The sequence below is a fragment of the Sturnus vulgaris genome, chromosome Z (assembly GCF_052056855.1).
Source record: "Sturnus vulgaris isolate bStuVul1 chromosome Z, bStuVul1.hap1, whole genome shotgun sequence".
Taxonomy (NCBI): domain Eukaryota; kingdom Metazoa; phylum Chordata; class Aves; order Passeriformes; family Sturnidae; genus Sturnus; species Sturnus vulgaris.
In genome coordinates, this window is record NC_142283.1 from 29711182 (window position 1) to 29735121 (window position 23940).

Here is a 23940-nt window from a genome sequence, read left to right on the forward strand (position 1 = left end):
TGGTCCTGGCAGCCTTTTTGATAGCTGGTGCTCTTTCTGGAATACTTGTTAAAAATGTCTCTGTAGCAAAGATGTTGTATTTTTTGTTGTTGTCTTTTTTTTTCCCTCCATGTAATTTTTTTTTTAAATCAGTGCATGGAAAAGAGATAGGTTCTTGCCTTCGATAGAGCAGACTAACAGATGAGCACCTACTCTTACTGCCCTTTTACATGATAATAATATAGGAGTTTGGACTGCTTGAAAGCAGGTTTTTTTCATTTTAAATTTTCAATCCTTTTGGAACACTACTCCTGCTCAGGAAAAGTGACCATGGCATTGCAGACTGTTCCAGAGGCTGTGAGTGTGTCAGGGTTGAAGTCAGTTACATGCACTGCTGTCATGCACTGTTTAAGACCTGTGCATTCTACAGCTATTAATGCCTCGATGCATGGAGGTTGACCAAAATTTGCAACTAGATGTGACCTCAACCTGAGAGATAGTATCCTATATTCTCCCCTCCACCAGTGTCCATACCAGCCCAAATTCTGACTTTTACCAGCAAGGAAGCCCCTATTCTGGTTTGATGGGTGCCTATCTCTCTGAGGCAGCCCAGCTTTCAGAACAACTGTGCTTACATACTTGTTTGTCAAACTCGCACAGCTCTTAGTTTTGGAAACATTTTGCTTTGAGCATGTAAATCCTGTTTCCTGGAGATTGTCACATATGCTTGTTTCTCATCTCTCATGATGCCTCCTCTGACCCTGCTACCTCTGTCAATGAAGCATAATTGTAAAAGAAATAAAGTTGAAATAAAAAGCAGTGTCGAGGGGATTTTCTGGAATAATACCTTGATGCTAACCACCACTCACAGATACAGAGAGGATTAAACTTGCTCAGTTTTTTCCATTCCACTTTTCCTTTCATTGTACTCAGTGTAGCTATTAAGTAGGATTCATCATTATTAAAGATTATTCTGCTGTACAATAGCAGTGACTGTTTACCACAACAAAACCCAAGAACCTGCAAAGCACCTCCCAGCATATCTTGTGGACTAAATCTTGTCCCTCATTCTCCCTGCACTAATCCCACTAGATCCCCTTTTTTATATCTTTGACAACACTTGTGCAAGTTCAGATTGTAGACAGTGAATCATTCAGACCACTGGCAAATAAAGACATGGCAGAGGAAGAGGTTGGCATGATCCACATGGACTATAATATCCTTATAAAGAAAGGGAGCTAATCCTCATAATATGCTATGCTAGCCATATCTGTTGATAAAATTTACAGTGCTCAGTAGTTGCAAAGGCTCAGAGGAGAAGTCATTCAAAGCTCAGAGGAGACTGTGTCTCTCAAAAGTAACAACACATTTTTTAGGCTTTTGTAGTCTTTTTTGTTAAAAACCTTTGCAAGTGACTTTTTATCAACGTGCTTGCTAAGTGAGAGAATATTTGATTTTACTTTGGTTCTATTTTAGCCATGACAATCAGTTCTCTGAACATCTTTCTAATGTTTCAGATTTCTATAAAAACAACTTTTTCTTTTTCAAATGACTGTCTTAAAAAATCATGTGTGAGGGACCAAGGTAGTAACGCCAATGAAATTAACATGTTAAAGTTAGAAATCTACAAGGAAAAGGTGAACTTGCATTAAAAACTGAGCATTCCAGACCCCATATACTCAGTGTCATTGGACATCTGAGGAATTTGGAGTTGGATTCTTATATAATGTGGGTCAGTCTTGCCATTATATCAAGGGGTCAATCTATACGGTTCATCAGTCTGTCTCTCTGTGAGATTTCCGTATGGTTCCAAAATGAGATGCTGCTTATCATCCCCAAATACCTAGCTTGCATTTGATCTCATACCTTAGCAGTGCTATAGAAGTCTTGAAAGTACCCCAGATTTGAAGAGTTCAAATATAATTAAGAAACCTCATTTATTAATTTTATTGTTTCTTGTGCAAGGTAGTGTTATGAATGATGTTCTATTTTTTCCAATTTACCAAGCAACAAGATTAAATGTAGCAGCAAATTTTTAATAGTAACAATTATAAATGTATACAATTAAAGTATTGGAGATGAAAACAACCAAAGTGCATAAATTTGAGAATATACAAAATTTGGCAGTAAGTGATTTAGTATAACTGAAGTTCGTATAAAGCATAAGCAAAATCAACCGGGGGGCCCTCCCCCGACTGGGGATACGGGGAGTGGCTCATCATTCCTCACGTACCAAAGCATCAAGGCTAACAATCCCACTTGTATACTATATGCTACAGAAGTTTCTAGAAAACTCCTCCTAGTTTTTATTCCTAAAATCTGTCACTATGTTGTGTTGTGTGTGATCTACTAATGGGTTAGGGGGTCTCTCATCCTTTTAAGGGTCTTATTTCTGATGAAGGCTCATTGTCTTCATCAATGACCAAGGTGTGATCTGCAGGTAGCACATGGGCCCTATGCAACTGAGCAGATGTTTTCCACAACAAGACTTAATTAAGTCCCATGGTTGGAATCATCCCATTTTGGCCCATTTCAAGGTCGAACTTTCTATTTCTAGATGTTGCTTGTCAGACCTACATCTTTTTACTATTCTCTTCCAACATTCTTCTTTGACTCCCAACATCTGGAAGACGTCCTTTGCTCTGTCTCAACCATCTCCCCCCTCACTCTGTAACAATTGTCTTCTATTGAATACAAATACAAATACAAGTTTGCTAATATAGTTACAATTTAATTAGCACGAATCACATTTATCACAGTAGAAAAAAGGCCACATTTAAACCTCATTCCAGGTCACAGATAAGAGATGTTTCCAGCTTTTTTCTTTTTATTCCAGGAAAACCTGCTGTCTTGCTAGCATAACACAGGCAGATAGAGTTCAGAGCCAAGATGGGGATAACACTCAGCCACAGGAATGGGAAATGCAGTCTGTAGGATGGTGCAGGTGGGAGAATTTCATCCTTGCTGTCTTAACCTCTAGCAGTTTTTAGCAAAACACCCTCCACTGAAGAACAGTCTGAGAGCTGGGTGAAGCACACAGATCTCCAAAAGTGTAAATTCATTCCTTTTAGTAGTTCTTGGGAGCTGGCAATTGAAAGTGGTAGCGTGTGTGGTACTTTCTCTACAGACTGCCAGGCACATCCCAAAGGCATGGTGATGAATGCTTCCTGATGTTCTCAGTATTACAATGAATTTCTTTATCTTTTGGAAATAAGAACATAGCCAGGTAATAGAATTTAAATATCTGTATCTACAGAGCAAACTCATCCCAAATTTGGCCCCTAGTCCTGAACACCAGAGGAATTCTCAGATGGCAAAGTCTGTGTTGGTTTTTGCTTTTTTTTCTTTTCATCCTTGCTGCCTTCTGCTGCTGCTGGATCCCACACCCCTGCCCTGCTAGGACGCCCTGCCATTTCAGCTTGCTGTTTCCGAGCATCCTGCTGGAGCACTGGGACCGAAACTGCCCCATGGTTCGTGAAGCAAAGCCTCTCTTTTCCATCCCTTCCTATCTGGGCCCAGCCGCCACTACCGCGTGCTCCCCGAGCTCCCGCCACAGCGCCCCCTGCCGGCTATGACGGGAACTGCACCAAAGGGAAAGTGCCCGCGGCCAAAAGGGACGATTACTGGGTTCCTGTTCTCTTCGTTACTAATTTCATAGTTGTTGTTGTTTTGTTTGCCTTGTTATACATACTAGTAAAGAACTGTTATTCCTATCCCCATATCTTTGCCGAGAGCTCCTTAATTTCAACATTATACTAATTTGGAGGGAGGGAGTTTACTTTCTCCACTTCCAAGGAGGGCCCTACCTTACCTAGGAGACACCTGTCTTTCACACCAAGACAGTGTACAATCTAGATGGCCCTGAACAAAACCTGGTGCTCCAAACTTTAGACATATCTCTGTTCTAAATGGATTTTTTTTTTCAAAGCATGTCCAGATGCTGCTTGCATTTTTGAAAGCAGAGTCAAACTTTTAAAATTCCATATGTGGAATATTAGTGTTTACTATCATATCAAGTTGTGTAGGATTTTAAGTCAAAGGGAAAGATAAGGTTTTACAAGAGACGCAAAATTTTGGTATGTTAATCTTCTCTGGACCTACTTCTCTGACGTGGCCCACCTGCTCCACAACTTGACACCTCGGCCCACCTGGCTAGCTCATGCAGGTGGGTGCTGGTGCCAAGAGTGGGCTGCTCCCAGGAGGCAGATGTTCCCAGGATACAGCTATGGCTGCAAGGCCCTTCTGGTGGCATCAGCGTCTGAGGGAGGTTAAGGATGAGAGGGAGTCCTTTGGTTGGTCCAAGGGTAAAGGTTTATTACAGGACGTGGGGAGATGAAGCAGATGAAGGTCAAGAGTGGATCCAACCAAAGGCAAAAATTGCTACTGTGCATCAGCTTAAATACAGGGCCTCCCCCGTGGGAGGGTACATCACACAAACCAATCACAGTAGCTTAGGGGAGGAACACATAATTAACCAATAAGGCGGGGAATAACCTCTGACAACCAATAATATTTTAAGGGAAGGGTAATGGACATGGAAATTTCTGGAAGGATGGGAGGGGTTAGGGAAGACTGATAGTGGTATAGGAGGGGATTTGGAAGAGTGACGGGGAATAATCTGGAATAGTGGAATGGGACAAGGTAAGGGCAGGAACTTGGTCAACTGACTTAACAATAAACAGGGGAGTACAACATTGGAGCAAATCATTAACACGGGGGGAAAACAATAATAAGATAGTAAACCACAACACTTCTCAGCAAAGCTCAGTAGCTGCAGGGGAAGAGCAGCAGTATCACCAGCATCTCTTTCCTTCTTCTGCTCCCACTGTGCCGACATTACCCTGTGAATGGTATGCTTGATCAACAGTTCTAACGATTCAAGTGCTGTCTCTGGAGATTTGTCTTTTCTGCTTCTCAGTCCCTCCCTGACATGGTTCCCATGTGCTGTGTAGAGGCTCAGGAACTTGCTTGCTTACCAGACTTGAAACATCATCATCAGGAAGTCTGCCTGCCAGAGTAATCAGCCTTTATACCTCCTTTTGCTTTGTGAGGCAGAGGAATCACCACATTTACCTTATACAGCTGTATCTATCTACAGATAAAATTCCATTATGTATACTGTAGTATAGGTATATGTGTGTAGGAATGAATCGGGACTCCTTTTCTAGTTCCACAGATTTCATGCTCTTTTTTTTCCCCCCTATAACCAGAATCACAGGTTGTGAAGATTCTGCTTTGCTCAGAGGGACTCATGGTCAAACTGAAAAGAAAAAAAGAATGGTAAAAAATAAAAAAATCATCACACCATATGTCTTAGTAAGTTCTTTTTTCTGTTTCAACTAGCCAACATAAAAACCTTTTCTCCTGGCTTGTACAATCTTTTAAAGTACTAGCAAGTGCTCTGTGGTTTCTAAGAGATTTTTTTTTCTTTCATAGTTCCAGGGTTACCACCCTAGTAGGCATGGAAAATCTTTGTTCACTTCATTATAAGACACTTTTGTGTACCATCTAACTGGATCTGGCCAGCAAAGAAGAGCAGATGTGTCACACACTGAATGCTTTTTCCTCATCCCTAACATCCTAGGATATTGCAGGCTTTCATGTTCTAATGGAGGTTTCTATTACCAATCACCAATGTCTCCTCTACTCTCTAACGCACCTACAAATTTCTGACCTCTTATAATTTCCTCACCTGCAGTGCAGTTTCTGCCAGTGTTCCTGTTGGGTACTGAGAAAATAAATATGTTACCTAGAAAACCTGTATGCCAGACAATGTTAGCTTGTGTACAATAGCGTCTTCAGTCTTCTCCATTCTATCTGCGTGAAAACTGTAGTGAAAATCAGGGGGAAAAGGGCAATTCATACAATGGATTTCATTATAGGTTTTTAGCAAACCTTTGCTGACTGTCACCAAGCAGTATCTTGGGTCTGCCAGTGGTAGATATAGATAAGAAGCACTCCAGGCTCATGAAAATTAATTTATTCTCTGAAAACACTGCATATACTATTTGTGTATGACAGAGGAAAAATGCTGAAGTACATTTCAAACACATATTTACTTAGTCATGTATTCTTATTACCCAGTTCTGTGTCTGAGCTATTTTCAGAAATTGAAAGCACTACTTCTCTTTCAAAGCTAGCCACTTCCTTTTTGACTATCTTCCCACTCTGAATAAAAAACAAGTGCATCAGCAGTATTTGGCAAGTACATAACAAAGGAACTTCTATCTTTAATATCCAGAATTTCATGTTGTTTGCCTTATCTCAGTCATCAACACTGATTCAAAGCAATTGAGTATCACAGCACTGACTACAAGCCAAGTTAGACAAGAGTTGGCAGGGGTTACAGCTGTGGGAGGACCTGCAGGAGGAGGTAATAGCTGCTTCTGTGAGCCAAGGGATGCCAATTATAATACTTCCTTCATAGTTTTCATTTGTTAAAACAGCTTTCTTTGTTCTTTTATAAAAGGTGACAGGACTGATTAAGATTTCCAGATGCAAACAGACAACTCATCTCACATCCCTGGCAAGGAAAATAAAATGGAACACACTTCATAGAGAAAAGATTAATCCAAACGTATTTGGCAGGGTCATAAACAGTTGAAAACTAGGTCTTACATTGCAGAAACTCAGGGATCATTGGTCTGATGGTATTTTCAGATGATACAGTCCTCTACAGATTAAGTGTCAAAGTACCCATGCTTTACACTGTATTGGAGAACAAAGGAAAGTAAGAGTTAAATTTAGAAAATACAGTCTTTTAAGTGTTATTTAGAAAAAATCTCTCCCCTAGTTTCAGATGGGAGCAAGATGAAGGAGGAACTGTCATGAGTTAAACTCTGGAAAAAATAGCAGCCCCTAGGCCCTTGGGGCTCTGGGGTAAAGAATCACAGGTTGGTGACTTGCAGTTTCATGGGCTGCAGGCAAAGCAAAATAATTTGTGAAGCAGTATAAAAGTCCAGAACTGGTGCCTTCTTCCCTTACCCTGTCACAAACTGAATGCCTTCAGTGTTGCTCTCTTTTTCCCTCTTATGATGCCTTTTCCTTCCCTGCTTTTCATCAGGAGAAAAAATAATCATGACTGGTCTGGTGTGCTGTAAGTATACTATACTAATAAAATAAAATTAATCTAATCTAATCTAATAAATATAACTAACCGCACTTACACTGCCAGCTATATTTGATTTGCAAAACAAATATGTTCTGAGATGTGTAAACTCCACCAAGTTTTTTTGCTTTAGAAAAACCCAAATCACTGAAAATAATTAAGATTTAGAGACTCTCTGTGTTATCCCATAATACAGAGAAAAGTTCAGAGTAATTCCACACTCATCTTCTCACTCCTAAATTAGATATCTTGAAAATAGAGAGCTAAAAGAGGCATAGCATTAAGTTAGTACATTAGGAGACACCTATGTAGTTTAGGATATAGAACTGAAAATCGTGATTTGTTTAAGTACCTTGCCATCATCTAGTGCCTATCTACACAAGTAGGTGCAAAATGAAGGCAGACCAGTGGACTTACAGGTCACCTTTGATGTCCTTCTCCTCTGTTGGTGTTGTCCCTGTGAAGCTGTCCACACTATTCCACTATGAGATAGACTGCTTTTGATGTTTCTTGTCATCTATAGATGCCAACTTACAACACAAGTTGTGCTTCAAAATGGGTCTTACATTGTCAAGAGAAGGCTAAAAATTAAGAGATTTTTGGACTCATGCTGGCTTGCACGGTGTGCATTTAATTCTCCTCTGTATTCAGTGCAAGATGTTGAGGCCATCAGCATGAATTCTAGTTTCAGTGTTAGGCCCCTCATGACAAGAAAGATTTGACATGCTTGAGCAAGTCCAGAGAAGGGGAACAGAGCTGCGCAAGGGTCTGGAGAATAAGCCTCATGAGGAACAGCTGAGGGAGCTGCATGTGTTCAGCCTGGAGGAAACGAAGCTCAGGAGAAACCTTCTCACTCTCTACAACTACATGAAAGGAGGCTGTAGCAGGGTGGGAGTTGGTCTCTGATCCTAGGTTGCAAATGATAGAACAAGAAGAAACAATCTCAAGTTGAGCCAGTGGAGATTTAGTTTGGAAACTAGGAAAAAGTTCCTCACCAAAATGGTGGGAAAGTCCTAGCACAGGCTGCCCAGGGCAATGGTGGAGGCACCATCCCCAGAAAGTCTTCAGAACGATGTGTAGATGTAGTGCTTAAGGACACAGTTCAGTGGTGTGCTTGAAAGTGCCGGGTTAATGTTTGGACTTTATGATATTAGAGGTCTTTTCCAGTCGAAATTATTCTATGATTCTATGACTTTGCTAGGGAGTTTGTCGCAAACAGTTTTGTGGGTGCAACTCCACTGTAGACTGCTAACACTTCATTAGAAGTAGCTCTGTCCCCCTTGTAAAGCTGTTTAAATTTGGTCTGAAAAGGAGTGCCTGACTCTGATCTCTTGTCCTGCTTACCACTGAATTTGCTTTAAGCAAGCTGGTAATGACTATCACAAAAAATGTGTAACAAGTACAAGGCAACATGTTTGAAATTGCTTTGAACTTTGGTAAGGAGCTCTGGCCCCTTGCTGCCCATCCAAATCACTAACTTCTGTCAGAAAAGCTCTCTCAGGCTGCCCAGAGAAGTAGTGGACACATCATCCCTGGAAGGAGTTAAAAGGTGTGTAGTTGGAGCACTTGGGGACCTTGGTTAGTAGTCTTGGCAGTGCCAGGTTAAGGGTTGGACTCAACAATCTTAAAGGTCTTTTCCAACCTGAACAATCCTATGGTTCTGTGATTCATGCTTTTCCAAGGAAGTAGGTAATTCCTATTGCATTTAAGACCATGAATGCATTCGGTACTGTGGCCAATTCAAGAATACTGCTCTTTGCAGTGTATTTAATTTAGTTGTATCAATAACATTTCTGCTCCTCTAAGTACATAAAGAGATTACTAATTATCATTCTTTTAAAGCGTATAGGAAAATGATATCATACAAATGAAAGATTCAGAATTGAATAAGAATTACTCAGGACTGATTTCCATTCTCAGATTACTGATTTTCTCTCTTTATCTTTTCAGCAATGGAATTTTTTTTGTTTTGTTTTGTTTTTTAACTTAAAAACAGCTCCTGAAAAATCATTGTGGCAAGTCAAATGTTGAAACTGTCCCAGTGTTTCCACCACTAATGCTGTTTTGTATTTTAAAGAACAGGTTTTTTTAAGTGCACTGAATTTAAAAAGTCATGTGGTAAGAGTAATTTATTACAAACTTAATAACAATTTTTGTTTGTAAAGTATTCATAAGCAAATGGCTAGATATAAAACTGTGAAAAATAAAGCTCAAGAAATTACTATGTAAAAAAAGGAAGGCCCATCAAATATATGCATATTTTGTGGAAAGAGTAAACAAGCTATCTAAATATACTGCCAGGGCGGTGATGATATAATCTGATATCCTCCAGAAACTCAAGAATATAGATGGGAAAGTGATGTTACATATGCCTGCCCCCCAGAAAGTTTTCATGAGGAATTGACACCTTAGGCATGAAAGTAAGCCAAAGGGGATACATAAATGAGCCAGCCTCTTGAGTTTCAGTAGTGGTAGAGCTATTTATTGAACCTTTATGGTCAGAGACAGAAATAGCTTATAAATAAAAATTGAAAGGCTCTCCAGAATGGTAATCTTGGAGAGGAAAGTGCTATTAACTGAGAAACCTTTCTACGGGAATTTTGTCAGTATGTGAGAGATAACCTCTTGTCTTGCACTGTGTTACTACCACATCCAGATGCTGCTTTTACTCTTGTAGGTCAGCAGTACATTAGGATGGCACAAATATTATGCATTAGGGTACGGCACTTTTTCTCTTCATAAGGTTAATATTATTTAATTTTGCAATATTAATTGTAATATTAATTGAATTTAATTGCTGCCTGCATGCCTCTTTAGGCTTAGCTCTCTTTTTTGTCCACACATACTTTTAAATATGCTTTCTGTAGAGCTAAGTGTCCACATCATGCTGGAAAACAGAATCATTTCGTATCTTTATCTGATTCAGAGACCCATTTGTGAAAATATGAACCCTGAAGGGGTATTCACTTAGCTCTCATTTTGTCTTTTTTTAAAGCCTGACTGTTTAAATAGGAGAAGCTTTCCTAATGTGGCTGCTTTCTCTGGCTCTTTTTCCTCCCAACTTTAATTTGTACATGTGAAATGTTTTTGATCAGATAACACCCAGTGGATATGTTGCTGTCTTTATTCAGGACATTGGTTTTATAAGCTGCAAAGCTGATAAACACTTATATGTGCCTTTTTTCTGCACGAAGATTCTATTGAGACATCAGCACATCTGGGGCAAACATGTTTTTTAATAATATAGCAGTTGTTATTAATTTTAAATTCAACACTATCACATTTGATGTCTTTATCTTTAAAAAATGAAAAATGATGTCTTGTTGCCAATGATGAATATGAGTCTAACAGAGAAGAAGAAAGGGAACCTACCTTAACATTCCTTTGTTAAAAAATTCTTATCTGAAAAAGGACCCCTTGAGAATATTAAAACTTGACTCTTTGTCTGTTAGTCTTATGAAAGATAGAGCTCTTTTTAAAATTAAAATTGCTATGTTGTCTCCACAGTTATGATGCCTTACAGTGCAGTTTTTCCTTGAGAATAAATCCTTGAGACTTGATGCCACGGACTAGTGACTGGCATATACCAGCTAGAGGCATATTCACATGAGAAAATTGCTCAACAAATATTTCATCTATCTGACTTATTTTCCAGCTGAGTTGCCTTGCTATTCTGTTCCCACCACATTCTCTGCATTGCACAGTGGAAAAGCAGAGCTATTTAACTTCTGCGCTGGACTGGGAATGCTGGGAGTGCTTCAGATGCTAAATACCAGGTCAATATTTTTGTTGTTTCAGTTGGCACTGAATAATGGAAACAATATCAATTATTTTCTCTGTATAAAAGAACCAAATCTGGGAAGGGTTAGCTATATGATTTAAAAGCCTCCTGATACAATAGCTAAAAAAAATCTCATGAACTAGGGGTATTTATGTATTTGACATAAAATTATGAAAATCTCACAATAATAACTTCCTTGTCACTAACATATGGATCTAACTTGTCTAACTATGTAAAAGTACAAATGATAGAATATAAGAAAATATTTTTTAAAAATCTTGGATTCTAAATAAAAAGGAAACTGAAGTATTGTTATGGAGGCCAATTTACTGAAAAACATTTTTTTCAATTAGCTGAGCAGGTAATTTTTTAACACAAATTTATGGTAAAAGTTCAAATGCAGTGCTAGTCATAAGAGCTGTTTCAGTGCAGGGTGACTCAGGTGTTATAAAAACAGTAAAAACGCTGCTAGATTTATAAGAACACTAAAAATAAATTACTTATTTCAGTAAAAAAATTTTACAATTTGTTGAATGGTTCACTCCTCAAAGCAAAAACTAAAACACAAACTAGGAAAAATAAATACATTGTACCTCATGGAGCTAGACAAATTCGTAATGCACCAGTCTCAGAAATAAGGAAGGAAAATAACTGATAGTTGTACAGCTTGTTCCTTAACCGTCACACAGAAAATAAGGCTAAAACTCCTAGTTAATTACCTACAATTAAACAGTATATGTGAACTTTCAGGACTTCATAATCTCATATGCCTGTGGAGTTATTTGTGTTCATGAATGAAGTAACCAAACAACTGTGCAGCATGCATTTGATAAATTTGAAAAAAAAATTGCTCAAAAAAATCATTATCTGCTTGCAAATTAGGAAAAGAGGCTAAATTTTGTTGCGTTAGTTATTTAACGCAATTTTTTCACTCAGCTCTGGTTATATGGAATAGGAGTCAAAAAGCGCCACATGAGGGGAGAGTGTCAGTGATCAGATTCTCTCTTTTTACCTTTAACACACTGCCTATATCTGCTTGGATATCCCAGGTAAAAGTGGGGCTGTTTTAGCTATATTCCTATATAAAGAATCATTACGTGGGTTTGGCATGGTCTAAAACTCTGACTCTGGATAACATTGACATGGTGAGCACCACCTCAGCATCGTTTGGAGCATGATGATGTTCATAGGAGTATGCAAAGTCTAAAGAACCTAAAGGTGCATCTGCTGGAGGGAGTACAGAGGAGGCTGTGAAGGTGCTCAGAGGGCTGGAGCACCTTTGCTAGAAGGAAAGGCTGGGAGAGTTAAATTTGTTCAACCTGGAGAAGACAAAGCTCTGGGGATACCTTAGAGCAGCTTCTACTTCCAGTAAAAAAAAGAGGCTGGAAGAGAGCTTTAGAGGTTGAGAAGGTCATGGAGTGATTGGGCAAGGGAGAATGCATTCAAACAGAAAGGGGGTTATTAGTAAGAAATTCTTCACTGTGAGGTCGGTGAGGCACTGGCACAGATTGCCCAGAGAAGCTGTGGCTGCCCCATCCCTACAAGTGTTCAAGCCCAGGCTGGATGGAGCCCTGAACAACCTGGTCCAGTGGGAAATGTCCTGCCCTTGGCAGCAGGGTTGGAATTGCATGAGCTTTGAGGTCTCTTCCAACACAATCACCCTTCTGTGAATCTGTAAATCACCAATAATTCTCTGGTACAACTGATGGTAAACTTCAGTTTTAGGTACTTCCTGCTTTTTGGCCTTCTAAGGACAAAAGATTCAGTTAAGACAGATTGAATAGAAGGATATTCACCATACTCAAAGCAGATGAGGTATGGGGTTTTTCTCTATTCTGGGCAGAAAATGTAACATGAAATTGTACAGAAATACATGTAACAGCAATGTTTCAGGTTAGGCAGTAGCACAGATCTAGAAGGCTGTTTTAGAGGTCTGGACTATGGTATTCCTACTTATTTTGAAATCTGAAAATAAATGGAGTAAAAGAGACCTATTTTTTTAATGTTTTCTTGCATCACCATCACAGGAAAAATAAAAATGAGAAAAAAAATTACCTTTTTTACATAGGAATCCAATAAAAGGTTTTTCAACAACAGGAGTTTTTTTTTTTTTTTTTTTCTCCTAAATCCCTATTAGATTCTTTAAAAAATACCTAATTTGTAACAGTGCTGATCACCAGTGCGCCAGTCAGGGTCCCATGAGAAAATTGCTTTATAAACAGCGCATCAAACTGAATTTTTTCCTAGACTGACGCATCTTCCACCCACTGCCCACCTCACCTGGGCTAACGGCTAGCTCTGGGAAGCCTGCATCGGTGAGTGGCCCCTCCCCGGCACCACTCTGGGAGCCGCAGAAGAGCTGTAGCAACAGCTCCCTACCTCGTCAGGGAGGGACAAAGAGGCGCAGGAGAGACCCTTTACGGTTCTGTGGGAAGGGATTTATTGAAGGAAAAGGTAACAGGTCAGGAGGGCCGGAGAGAGAACCGCAAAAGGCAGTTTGAGGGGTTCTACACAGGCTTAAGTATGGGGGAGGAGCAAGGGGAGGGCACAAAACTCTGGCCAATAACGGTTAACGGGGGGAGGTACAGAAGGTGGGGAAAGGGATACATTGAGCCAATAAGGTAAACCAGGGGTGGGGATACATATAATATAACCAATCATGAATACAAAAGGGAATGCTTGACACAAAAACTTCTAGAACAAAGGGAGGGGCTACAAAGGATTGACATCCAGTGGGGCAGGGTTTAGGGTGAGGGACAGGGAAGGTTCCAGATAAAGGGGAGGGGTTTAGGATGACTTACTAGGACAAAGGCGGGAAAGGGAAAAACCATTATGTACTTAATTTAGGGGAACGAAACTGGGACGAACCAACATAGAAGGAAAATTAACATTAAACAACGCAACACAACACTAGATTATTTCCTTTGCTTCATCTCACTTGGGACTTTACATGAACTTCACTTTTGAAAACAGAACTTCTCATTTTGGGATTAAAATTAGGGAAATTTGCCCACAGTTACATTTATACCTGTGTACGTCCATGAATTCACCTGGAAGAGAAGAAAGATAACAGTAAAAAAAATTTTTCAAAGTCAAATCCCTTGATTAACAATGGCAGAAATTTTCAACTTAAAAACCAGATTGTGGTAAGGGTCATGATTTTTCATCAGACCTCAGACTAAGAAAAATTCCAAATTTCTGATTGTTAATCTTTTGCTAAAACCTGTCATTATCAATGTAATTAAATTGAGCTTTCTTTTGGTAAAACTTTCTGTTATGAATGATGTTCTATTTTTCCCAATTTATCAAGCAACAAGATTAAATTTAATAGTAAGTTTTTAATAGTAACAAAATGAATACAATCAAAGTATTGGAGATGACAATTAAAGTATTGGAGATGAAACAATCAAAGTGCATATATTTAAGAATATACAAAATTTGACAGTAAGTAATTTAGTATAATTGAGGTTCGTATAAAGCATAAGCAAAACCGACCGGGGAGGGGCCCCCCCTCCGACCGGGGATACGGGGAGTGGTTCGCCATTCCTCACGTATCAAAGCATCCAGGCTAACAATCCCACTTATATACTGTAGGCTACAGAAGTTTCTAGAAAGCTCCTCCTAGTTTCTATTCCTAAGATCTACGTAACTATACTGCACGGCGCATGCTCTACTAATGGGTTAGGGGGTCTCTTATCCTTTTAAGGGTCTTATTTCCGGTGAAGGCCCATCATCATCATCAGTGACCGAGGTGTGACCTGCAGGTAGCGCAGGCGCCCTGTGTGACTGAGCAGATGTTTTCCATAACATGACTTTAATTAAGTCCCATGCTTGTGATCATTCCATTTTTGACAGCTTCAAGGTTGAAGCTGTATTTCTAGATGCCACTTATCAGACCTTCGTCCTTCGACTCTTCTTATCTGATTTTCTTCTAACCTCTTTCTTCGACTCCCAACATCTGTAAGATGTCTTTTATCCTGTCTCACCCATCTCCCCCTTCTCACTCTGTAACAATTGTCTTCTATTGATCTAAATACAATTTTGTTAATATAGTTACAACTTAATTAGCACGAATCACATTTATCACAATTCCCCCATTTCTCTTTTTGATTATATTGATTCGTGCTCTAAAAAGTTGCTACTTGGTATCGTCTATGTTTCTTTATACTAGCTTCTAATTTTTCTAACATTTTTCATGTGGCATTCAGCTTTTCACACTTTTTCTCAAATTTGGTTAACATTTCTCATGCCAGGGTATTCTCTTTGCATTCAGTCACTATTTTCTCGATTTTTCTTCTTCGAGTGCAAGTGGATTGTGCTTTCAGTACCATCAAGGAATTTAATTTTTTTTTTTTTTTTCTGTTGATTTTAGATCCATGGGCATGGCTGTAAGTTGCATTCCTTGAATTACTGAGTGGATTAGTTTGATTAGATAGGATATCATGCAAGGCAGAAACAATAGACTTAAAACAGAACACAATAGCATGAATCCTAATTTTTTCCACCACACACCCTCAAAAAGATTATTCCACCAGTCAGCTTTCAGGATAGAATTCCATTTTTAAACTGGTACATGTGCCACTTTTTCGCCAGCAAGTTTGGTGATGGTTTCCCCGTGGTCATCCATTTCCACACAGCACTCAGATTCATTATACCTCCTACAAACTTCTCTTTCTTCTGCCAACAGATAGTCTAGGGCAATTCTGTTTTGATATACAAATGCTCGCATTTGTGAATGCTGTTTGGCCAACAACTTTAAGGCGTCCGCTGTGTGGTTTGAGACGACTTCTACTACGGCCTGGAGCCTTATCAACCGGTTTAATAGGTAAATTGGAGTTCTATATCCCCAAGACCCATCCTGAGCCCAAGTAGCAGGTTCATAGTATGCTATAATTCTTTCTGCAGGCCATTCTTCATCTTTCCATTTTTGGTTTCCTCCCGCCATCGGAAAGTCGAGATTTAATTCTCTTTTTTTTTTGTTCTTTCTAAGGTTTCATAAAGTGGTGTTCCTAGTACATCGCCCTTAGACCTTGGTATGACAAAGAAGGAGGGTCGTATAATCCCTAAGGTACAAGTTCCCTCCCATTTTCGGGGTAGTTCACTATGCTCGTTGCCCACAAATCCAATATATTCCATCAGGGGCTTTCCATCTTTCTTTTGTATTTTCTGGTTGTTCCCAATAAGATTTCAAGTCTTTTATGGATTGGTAGGGGTTAGCTCCAGAACTGTTATGCCAGCACAAATTAGTTTGATTATTCCACTCGCAATTCATTTCTTTTGCTATTCCCCAGTATCCAGTAGGACTCTTGGGTCGCCAGGTCTTTGTGTTATTGTCTGAATTTACTACTAAAGTAGATAGGCAAGGAGTATATCCTACCACTTCAGTGTATTTTCTCCCTTCCCGAGTTATACAAACTGTTCCAATGACTTGATGACTCAGGACCCAGCCTTCAGGCCGTCTTAGGGTCTTAGAAATTTGTGTATGATTCCATTTTAAAAATTGTTCTGGAGCCAAACCCTCACCTCTCCATGGCCATCTTTCAGCCATCCTAAGTCCTCCACAAACAAAACATTTAGATAACCCTAATTCGGTGGCAATTTCTTGCATCAGATCTACAAACAAATTTTTGTTTGAAGTTGGCAAATCCCAGTCGCTATAGTGCTGTTTTAATTGTTTATACAGCTCATCCAGTTCTTCTAACTCTTTCTTTTTGATTATTTCCCTATCCTTCATTGTTTCTTTTTGTTTTCCAATTAGTTTTTTCTTTGACCCTTTTCCTTTTTCATCCTTTTCAAAACACAAAAAAATGTTCGTATCTAGGACCGAGTTGATTATCATTAGGGTAAGGAGCTCGTCCCCTGAATCCCAAATTTTTTCTTACCCAATACAATTTTGAACTTTTTACACAAATTTCTAAGAAGCTGCTACGATCATAACAAGCTGCACTAATATATGGGTGTGCCACAAATACTGATTCCATCTTATTCTTGACCCACATGGATTGATTGCATTTGTCACAGGGATCAGGAAGGGTTCGTGTCTTTATTTCTGCTTCTTGAGTGGTTTGTCGTCTTGTAATTTGTTCCTGCATGGCCTGTTCTTTTCCATTCCATGCAGTCTTACGGTTCTGGCCAGCTGCTAGGGGTATTATTGTAAGCACCATGAAAAGAATCCTCAGGAATTTTAACTTTCTACCTGTCTCAAGGCCCCTTGGGTTGCAGCCAAGGGCCGAGATGTCCATCTTCTCGGTAGCAAAGTTTTCATCCTGGGATTTCTTTTTTCTTTGGTACCCTTGGCCTCATAAGGTTCGCACGATCTATTTTAACTTTTTCTGTTCCAAAGATGGCACAAAATATTTATAGTTCTGCAGCACTGCCTTATCTCTTTCCCTAGATTGATTAGCTAATAATTTTATTTTTTTTCCCCCAATTTAGTAAAGCTCCGGAGATATGCCAACCACAACAAAATTACACTATTTCAATTAAATAATTCTTCTTTTTGGTTTTCTAAAGCTTCTTTTCCACCAATAGATATACTCACGATGCCAATTTGCTGGTGAGACGTTTTACTACGTGGCACATAGACTTCTTCTCCACAGCAATTGCCAGTTATGATACTCTGATTTATAATATTTTGGATTGCTTGTTCTTTAGCCTGCACAAAAGTTAATATGGCAAGGAGTAGCTGGTCCTGATTCTCTATTAGTTGAATTGCGGCATAAAAGGTCCCGTTTTCATGTCTTAATGGTTTCCCATAGAAGTCACTAAAAAATCCTTCTGTTGTTAGCTGATCATGCATACGCCCTGAACAACTGAAACAAAGCAATTGTCTCTCTTTTTCTTTTGCCCTAGTTACTCTCCACCATGAATTAAAAACAGCAAGTGCAAAGAATACAAATCCATGGGCGGCATTCTAAGCCATGAGTACGACATTGCCAATGTTCTAATTGTTTTTGGGCCTCCTCAATAATAGGTGTTACCAGTCTCTTTCTCTTGAGTGGTAGTTCTTCAAATAAATCAGTTAATGTTGACTGTTGGAGGCTTTTGGAGAAATTTTTCAATCCTCCTGGGCTGTTTTCATTGATCAACTAGGTGTCTGATTCTTTCTCATCAGCGCTGTTCTGCCTTCAGGTTCAATGAGGTTGCAGCAGGCAGTTAATTCAGGATGTCCAGACTTTGATAATGCACCTTTTAAAACAACTTTAAACTGGTATTTCAAACAGCAGTAAAATAATATTTTTTTTTTTCACTGCACATACAAAAATCACATTCTCCCTTGGTCCCAAAGTACAGTGGTTCTATGCTAACCCTATATGGACTGTAGCTTTTGGCACCCAGTACTCTCCTTAGTTTCATTTGATTTATTACAATTTTTTTTGAGTAATTTGTTTTTGTTTTTTTTTTTTTATAAAATTTTACAAAAATGGTCACAAAGTGCTCTCGTGCCCCAGTGAATCCCCCCCATGTGAGCTGTCTGGGATCTGTTGGGCCAAAAGTCCTGGCACCGCTCTTTTACTATTGGGCAGAAAAATTCATCCTTTTTTCAGGGTTACCCCCAGCTTTTTCACAGCTTTCACTTCTGCCAAGGAAAAGCATGTTGCCCCACCCTGTGCTTTTGCTTCCTGAAAAGCCACACTCACACTGCCGTTTTTTCCTAGGGCTCCCCCCTGCTTTATTATCAGCCAAATTGTTTCTTTTTATTTTATGATGCTTGTATCTTTAAATAGTCTGTTCAGTTGGTGTTGAATATTGAATTCTGCAGCTTTAAGACTGATTCCAGGAGTGAAAGAGGAGAGAAAAAGTGCAGAATTAGTTATCAGAAACTACACTGACTCCCCCGCATTCCTGCTCACAGACCTAGTTGTCTGCAGTGGACAGCGGGAGAGAACTCTCTTTTGCTTTTTGGTTAGGTGTTTTTTTTGTTTTTTTTTTTTTTTTTTTTTTTTTTCTTAACCAATTAAAGTAAAAAATTCCCTGGAGTGTGTTTTTCTTCTTTTTTTTTTCTTGAATTATTTAATTTTGCTCTGGACTGAAAACCCAAGAAAGCACTGGAAGCTCACACCGTAGCCCACCAAGCCTGGCCTGGGCCAAGGCATTTCCCAGCACTGAAGGAACTGATACCAGACTAAGTAAGTTAAGCTGCAACTTACAAAAAAACCTTCTTTTGAATCTGTCATCTTTTTGAAACAATAAGAAGTTTTGTTGTTTAATATTGTTCATTTTTATACTGAAAAGTGTTTTGCCTGTTAAATAAATAGTTATTTTTTCCACTTCTCTCTGAGGAAATATTTTTTTTTTCTTTAATTAATTAAAAAAAGATTGCTTAAATTTGTTTCTCAGAAAAATTCTATTCAAAAGTTTCTTTCTAAATTTACCTTAAACTAAAACAAAGTCCTTGTGTCTACTAAAAATATGATTTCTTCATTTTGAGAATCTACTTTCAGCTTTATCAAGGGGTCTTCTGGTATTTTGGTTCATATTAAATAAATGAGCTCCTGACCCCCCCTTAGTTTTCTTGAATTAATATTTTTTTCCTGATAAATTCTTAGTGTTTGTGGCTGTTTGTATTTCTTGGATTGCTGTTATTAGAATCCTGGCTTTAATTTTCTTTTCCTCATCTCTCCGAACATACACTTCTTGTGCTTCCTTTAACAACTCCTGAAGCTCTTATCCTGCTAATCTTCCAACTTTTCTAATTTTTTTCCTGATGTCCCCCCCCTAAGACTTAGCTACAAATTGTGTTTTCAAAAGGACCTGCCCTGCTGGTGTATCGGGGTCTATGCTTGAGTATAACTGCAAATCCTTTTCTTTTTAGTCTCTTTAACCATTCTGCCAGGCATTCATCTTTCTCTTGGTGCTCACTCAGACATTTCCCTATATTTTGTCCTCTGGGCATTGCTTCCTGAATACCTTGGATAATCATTTACCTGAAATCTCTCATATTTTGCCTATGTTCTACCTCCTGATTATTACAATTTGGATCTGCCATAGGCCATTTCTGATCTCTTTGGTTTGGCTTCTAATGATCTCTATTCTAAGCCTGTATTCCTGACTATCTAATCATTTCTCTCTTCCACTGTAAACAAGATTTCTAAAATAGACTGCAATTCCACTCAGGTGTAAATATTCAGTCCTAATAACTGATCTAGTTTCTTTGCTACCTCAATATGATCTTCTGGCATCCTGCCCATCTCTTTCTTAAATTTCCTAACGTCCCTAGTATTCAGGGGAACACTCATGTAACCAATAGGTCCCTGTCCTGGGGCCAGATTTGCCATTGGAACCTCTCTAAGAGGGTATAATCTATCTTCCCTTCCTGCTTCCTCGCCCTCTTTGTCACTTTCTTCCTCTTGTTCCCTTCTGCCTCTAGTTCTGTGTGCTACTGGCTCGTCTTGAATAGGGGGTGCATCGGGGACCAAGGGCTGGACAGGCTGGACAGGCTGTCTGTATGGGGGTGGGAGGTGATTTAACGAGTCCCATGGCTTTAGCCAGTCCCTTCTTGCTGCCCGTCCTTTAGTTTGCAAAGGGTATAAGGAATAACCTTCTTTTTCTTGCCTTTGAACTATAAATTTACCCCCCACACACTTTTTGGAAGCCACAAAGCAGCATATTAACTTTTTTTTTCCTAATTAAAACGTTGTTTTGAACTCATATATAGATTTAAAACCTGACAAATCTAATCTTCAAATGATTTAAACTCTGGCCAGTACAAATTATTTGCACAAATCTTTTCTTTTCTCCACTCAAACATACAGTACTGTATAATTTTCTGCTTACTTTTTCTCTTTGGGATTCCCTTGTACTTTAGTATTGTAACACTATCCCCAGGGGGCTGTCCTGAGGAATCTCGCTCCCCTTCTGGTAAACCCCCTCTCGGTTCCCAGGCACACCGGGTTCTCGTGAACTATTCTCATAATTCACAACCCCTGGGTCAGAGATTTTACTTTTCCTCTGACCCATCTCTGGCAGCAACATTTCCCTTGCTCTCTCTCATTCGTTCTGCGGTTCAACTCCTTCGCTTAATATACCAATCTCACTTCTTTTGCCAAACACTTGTTTCACACCTAATTCCTTCTTTTCTTTTTATTCTCTCCCCAACCTCTCTTTCTGACTATTTTCCACAATCCTTTCTTAATCACGTACTGAAACTTCCATCTATTATCCTCCCAACAGATAGTTGAACCTGACTCATTCACTCCCTTCTTAAATCACTTCTTCCGAGCATCAGCTCCCTTCTCAAAGACTTTTCTCGTGAGTTCTCGGGCTGGGACTTTCCCTCCCAGTCCCTCCCGGGGTATTCACTCGCTCTCCCCTTTCAGACATTTCTCACTCACACACAAGCACACAGCCGCCCCCTTTACCCAACCCCATGGTACTCACACAGCCCATTTTCGCACAGGGTTCTTGTGCACAAGACGTTTTACGGGCACCTTTCCCTTTCTGCCGGCGTTCTCACGGGAGCCTTCTTCTTCTGGCATGCCTCCTTGTAGCGAGCTTCTTTTGCTTATGCTTTATTTTAATTTGGAACTCCTTTTCCAAGAGAGCCTGGTCTAGCCTTGGGACCACCTTAACAATTGGTGGGGAGCTCCTTCCCAAAACTACCCATTCTTCACTTGGACTGGAGTTCCCGGGTTTCGGCACCAAATTGTTATGAATGATGTTCTATTTTTCCCAATTTATCAAGCAACAAGATTAAATTTAATAGTAAGTTTTTAATAGTAACAAAATGAATACAATCAAAGTATTGGAGATGACAATTAAAGTATTGGAGATGAAACAATCAAAGTGCATATATTTAAGAATATACAAAATTTGACAGTAAGTAATTTAGTATAATTGAGGTTCGTATAAAGCATAAGCAAAACCGACCGGGGAGGGGCCCCCCCTCCGACCGGGGATACGGGGAGTGGTTCGCCATTCCTCACGTATCAAAGCATCCAGGCTAACAATCCCACTTATATACTGTAGGCTACAGAAGTTTCTAGAAAGCTCCTCCTAGTTTCTATTCCTAAGATCTACGTAACTATACTGCACGGCGCATGCTCTACTAATGGGTTAGGGGGTCTCTTATCCTTTTAAGGGTCTTATTTCCGGTGAAGGCCCATCATCATCATCAGTGACCGAGGTGTGACCTGCAGGTAGCGCAGGCGCCCTGTGTGACTGAGCAGATGTTTTCCATAACATGACTTTAATTAAGTCCCATGCTTGTGATCATTCCATTTTTGACAGCTTCAAGGTTGAAGCTGTATTTCTAGATGCCACTTATCAGACCTTCGTCCTTCGACTCTTCTTATCTGATTTTCTTCTAACCTCTTTCTTCGACTCCCAACATCTGTAAGATGTCTTTTATCCTGTCTCACCCATCTCCCCCTTCTCACTCTGTAACAATTGTCTTCTATTGATCTAAATACAATTTTGTTAATATAGTTACAACTTAATTAGCACGAATCACATTTATCACACTTTCAATGTCAGAATTATCCAGACTTACAATTCTGACATGAAAACTACTTATTGGTGATTGTTAGTGAGGTGCCTCCATTTGTTTTAATAAGGTACAATCCACAGCTTCATTTATACATGAGAAGAGAAACAGGAAGATTTTTGAGCAGGTTTTTACTCCGTAATCCAAGAAAAATGTACAGACTCTGCTATTCACCATTAATAAGATGACAAAAAGAGTTGGTAGCGTTTTTTCTGCCCAATATCCTAATCTCATGTGGCTACATTTGAAAAGTGAAAATCATTGTTATCTCATATAAATCCTTACAATGCACCACATGTATCTAGTGAATGAGCATCAAACTGACCCTGTGGGTGTATGCTGCATATCCTGCCAGTCCATTGATTTTGGGGCTACACTGAAAACAAAAGGCTGGCTTTGAGAAAGGGCCATGAACTCACATTTAAGGGTACAATTTTGCACAAGACAGAATACATAAAAGACAAAACTGTCTTTTGGATAATAGCCTTGAGTATGGGGAATGCTAATTATAATGCTGGACAGCTATAGGGTCATGTTCTTTCCACTATACTGTAACTATGTACCAGAACACAGCACACAAGAGGTTAACTTTTTTGGTTTGTTTTTTATTATGCTCAGGAATTTCATGCATATGCAGGCATAATTCCATAAGAATTATGTTGTTATTTATCATTAATGGCTGCTTGTTATGAAGTGCAGTATTCCTATCTTTTAAAATTCAGCAGGATTCTAGACAGGCCTCTCCACTGTTAGGATCTTGGCCAATAAATTACTCAACAGGGTGCACTGAGTGGCTGGAGCAATATAATACCATCACCCTTGGAAACTGTGGAACAGTATTAGTAACCACAGGAGCAAAGAGGCGCTTCTTCACAAGAATGTCTTTCAGTGGCACAGACAGTCAACCAGAGGACAAAACAAAATGTTTCAGGCTAGATATAGTTTTTAAATTGAGAAGATTTGTGGCAAGCAGGAATCATACATATAAAGTTGACTCTGAAAAAATGTTGTGTGAAAAAAAAAGAAACATATGCTGTTACCACAGGAATCTGAATACATTATATAGAACTTTATTAGCTGGATCTCATTTCAACAGGAAAAACAAGTTGGAGAGAGTCAAACCTATGGGAACAGAATAATACGGCTTCTGTGCTGGCTTTTTCTCACTGACCATTCGTGCTGACTGCATTTTTGGAAGGATTTCCTTGACACAGAATATCTTCCTCAGTAGCTGGCTGATATCAGATCTCATTGCAATCCTACCTGTTTGAGACATTTCAGGTGACTCTGTGTATCAGATGACACTGGAGCTCTCCATACGCTTTTGTAGTTAATTCTGTATACTCCATCAGCCTGCCAGGTCATAGGAAAAAAAAGTAAATATTGTTTGTTTAGGCCAGTTCTGTGAAGTGAAAAGTGTGATTTTGCTTTGTACCCTTATTTGTGGGTGAGCCCCTATGCACACCCAATGAATTTTCTATAAAAGCAAACCAAGATACTTCTGCAGGCAGGAAAACATCCTCTCTTCAGAGCTATAACATCCTCTATTCAGACTTATTCAGGAATAGATTTTCCACCAGTGGTGCT

The 23940-nt window shown here is 39.3% G+C and overlaps 2 long non-coding RNA genes across 3 annotated transcripts in view; one reads left to right on the plus strand and one right to left on the minus strand.

Moving 5' to 3' along the window:
• Positions 1 to 4267: 4267 nt before the first annotated feature.
• LOC148219766 (uncharacterized) lies at positions 4268 to 17546 on the minus strand. The gene is made up of 3 exons (XR_015799682.1): positions 17410 to 17546; positions 13149 to 13918; positions 4268 to 5239 (listed from the first exon to the last, which is right to left on the minus strand). It is a non-coding gene; the product is annotated as an uncharacterized LOC148219766 (long non-coding RNA).
• The window catches only part of LOC148219767 (uncharacterized), a 60288-nt gene continuing 49638 nt past the window's right edge, over positions 13291 to 23940 (plus strand). For both annotated transcript variants that reach the window (XR_015799679.1, XR_015799681.1), the window contains exon 1: positions 13291 to 18997. This is a non-coding gene — a long non-coding RNA (uncharacterized LOC148219767). The remainder of the gene's footprint in view (positions 18998 to 23940) is intronic.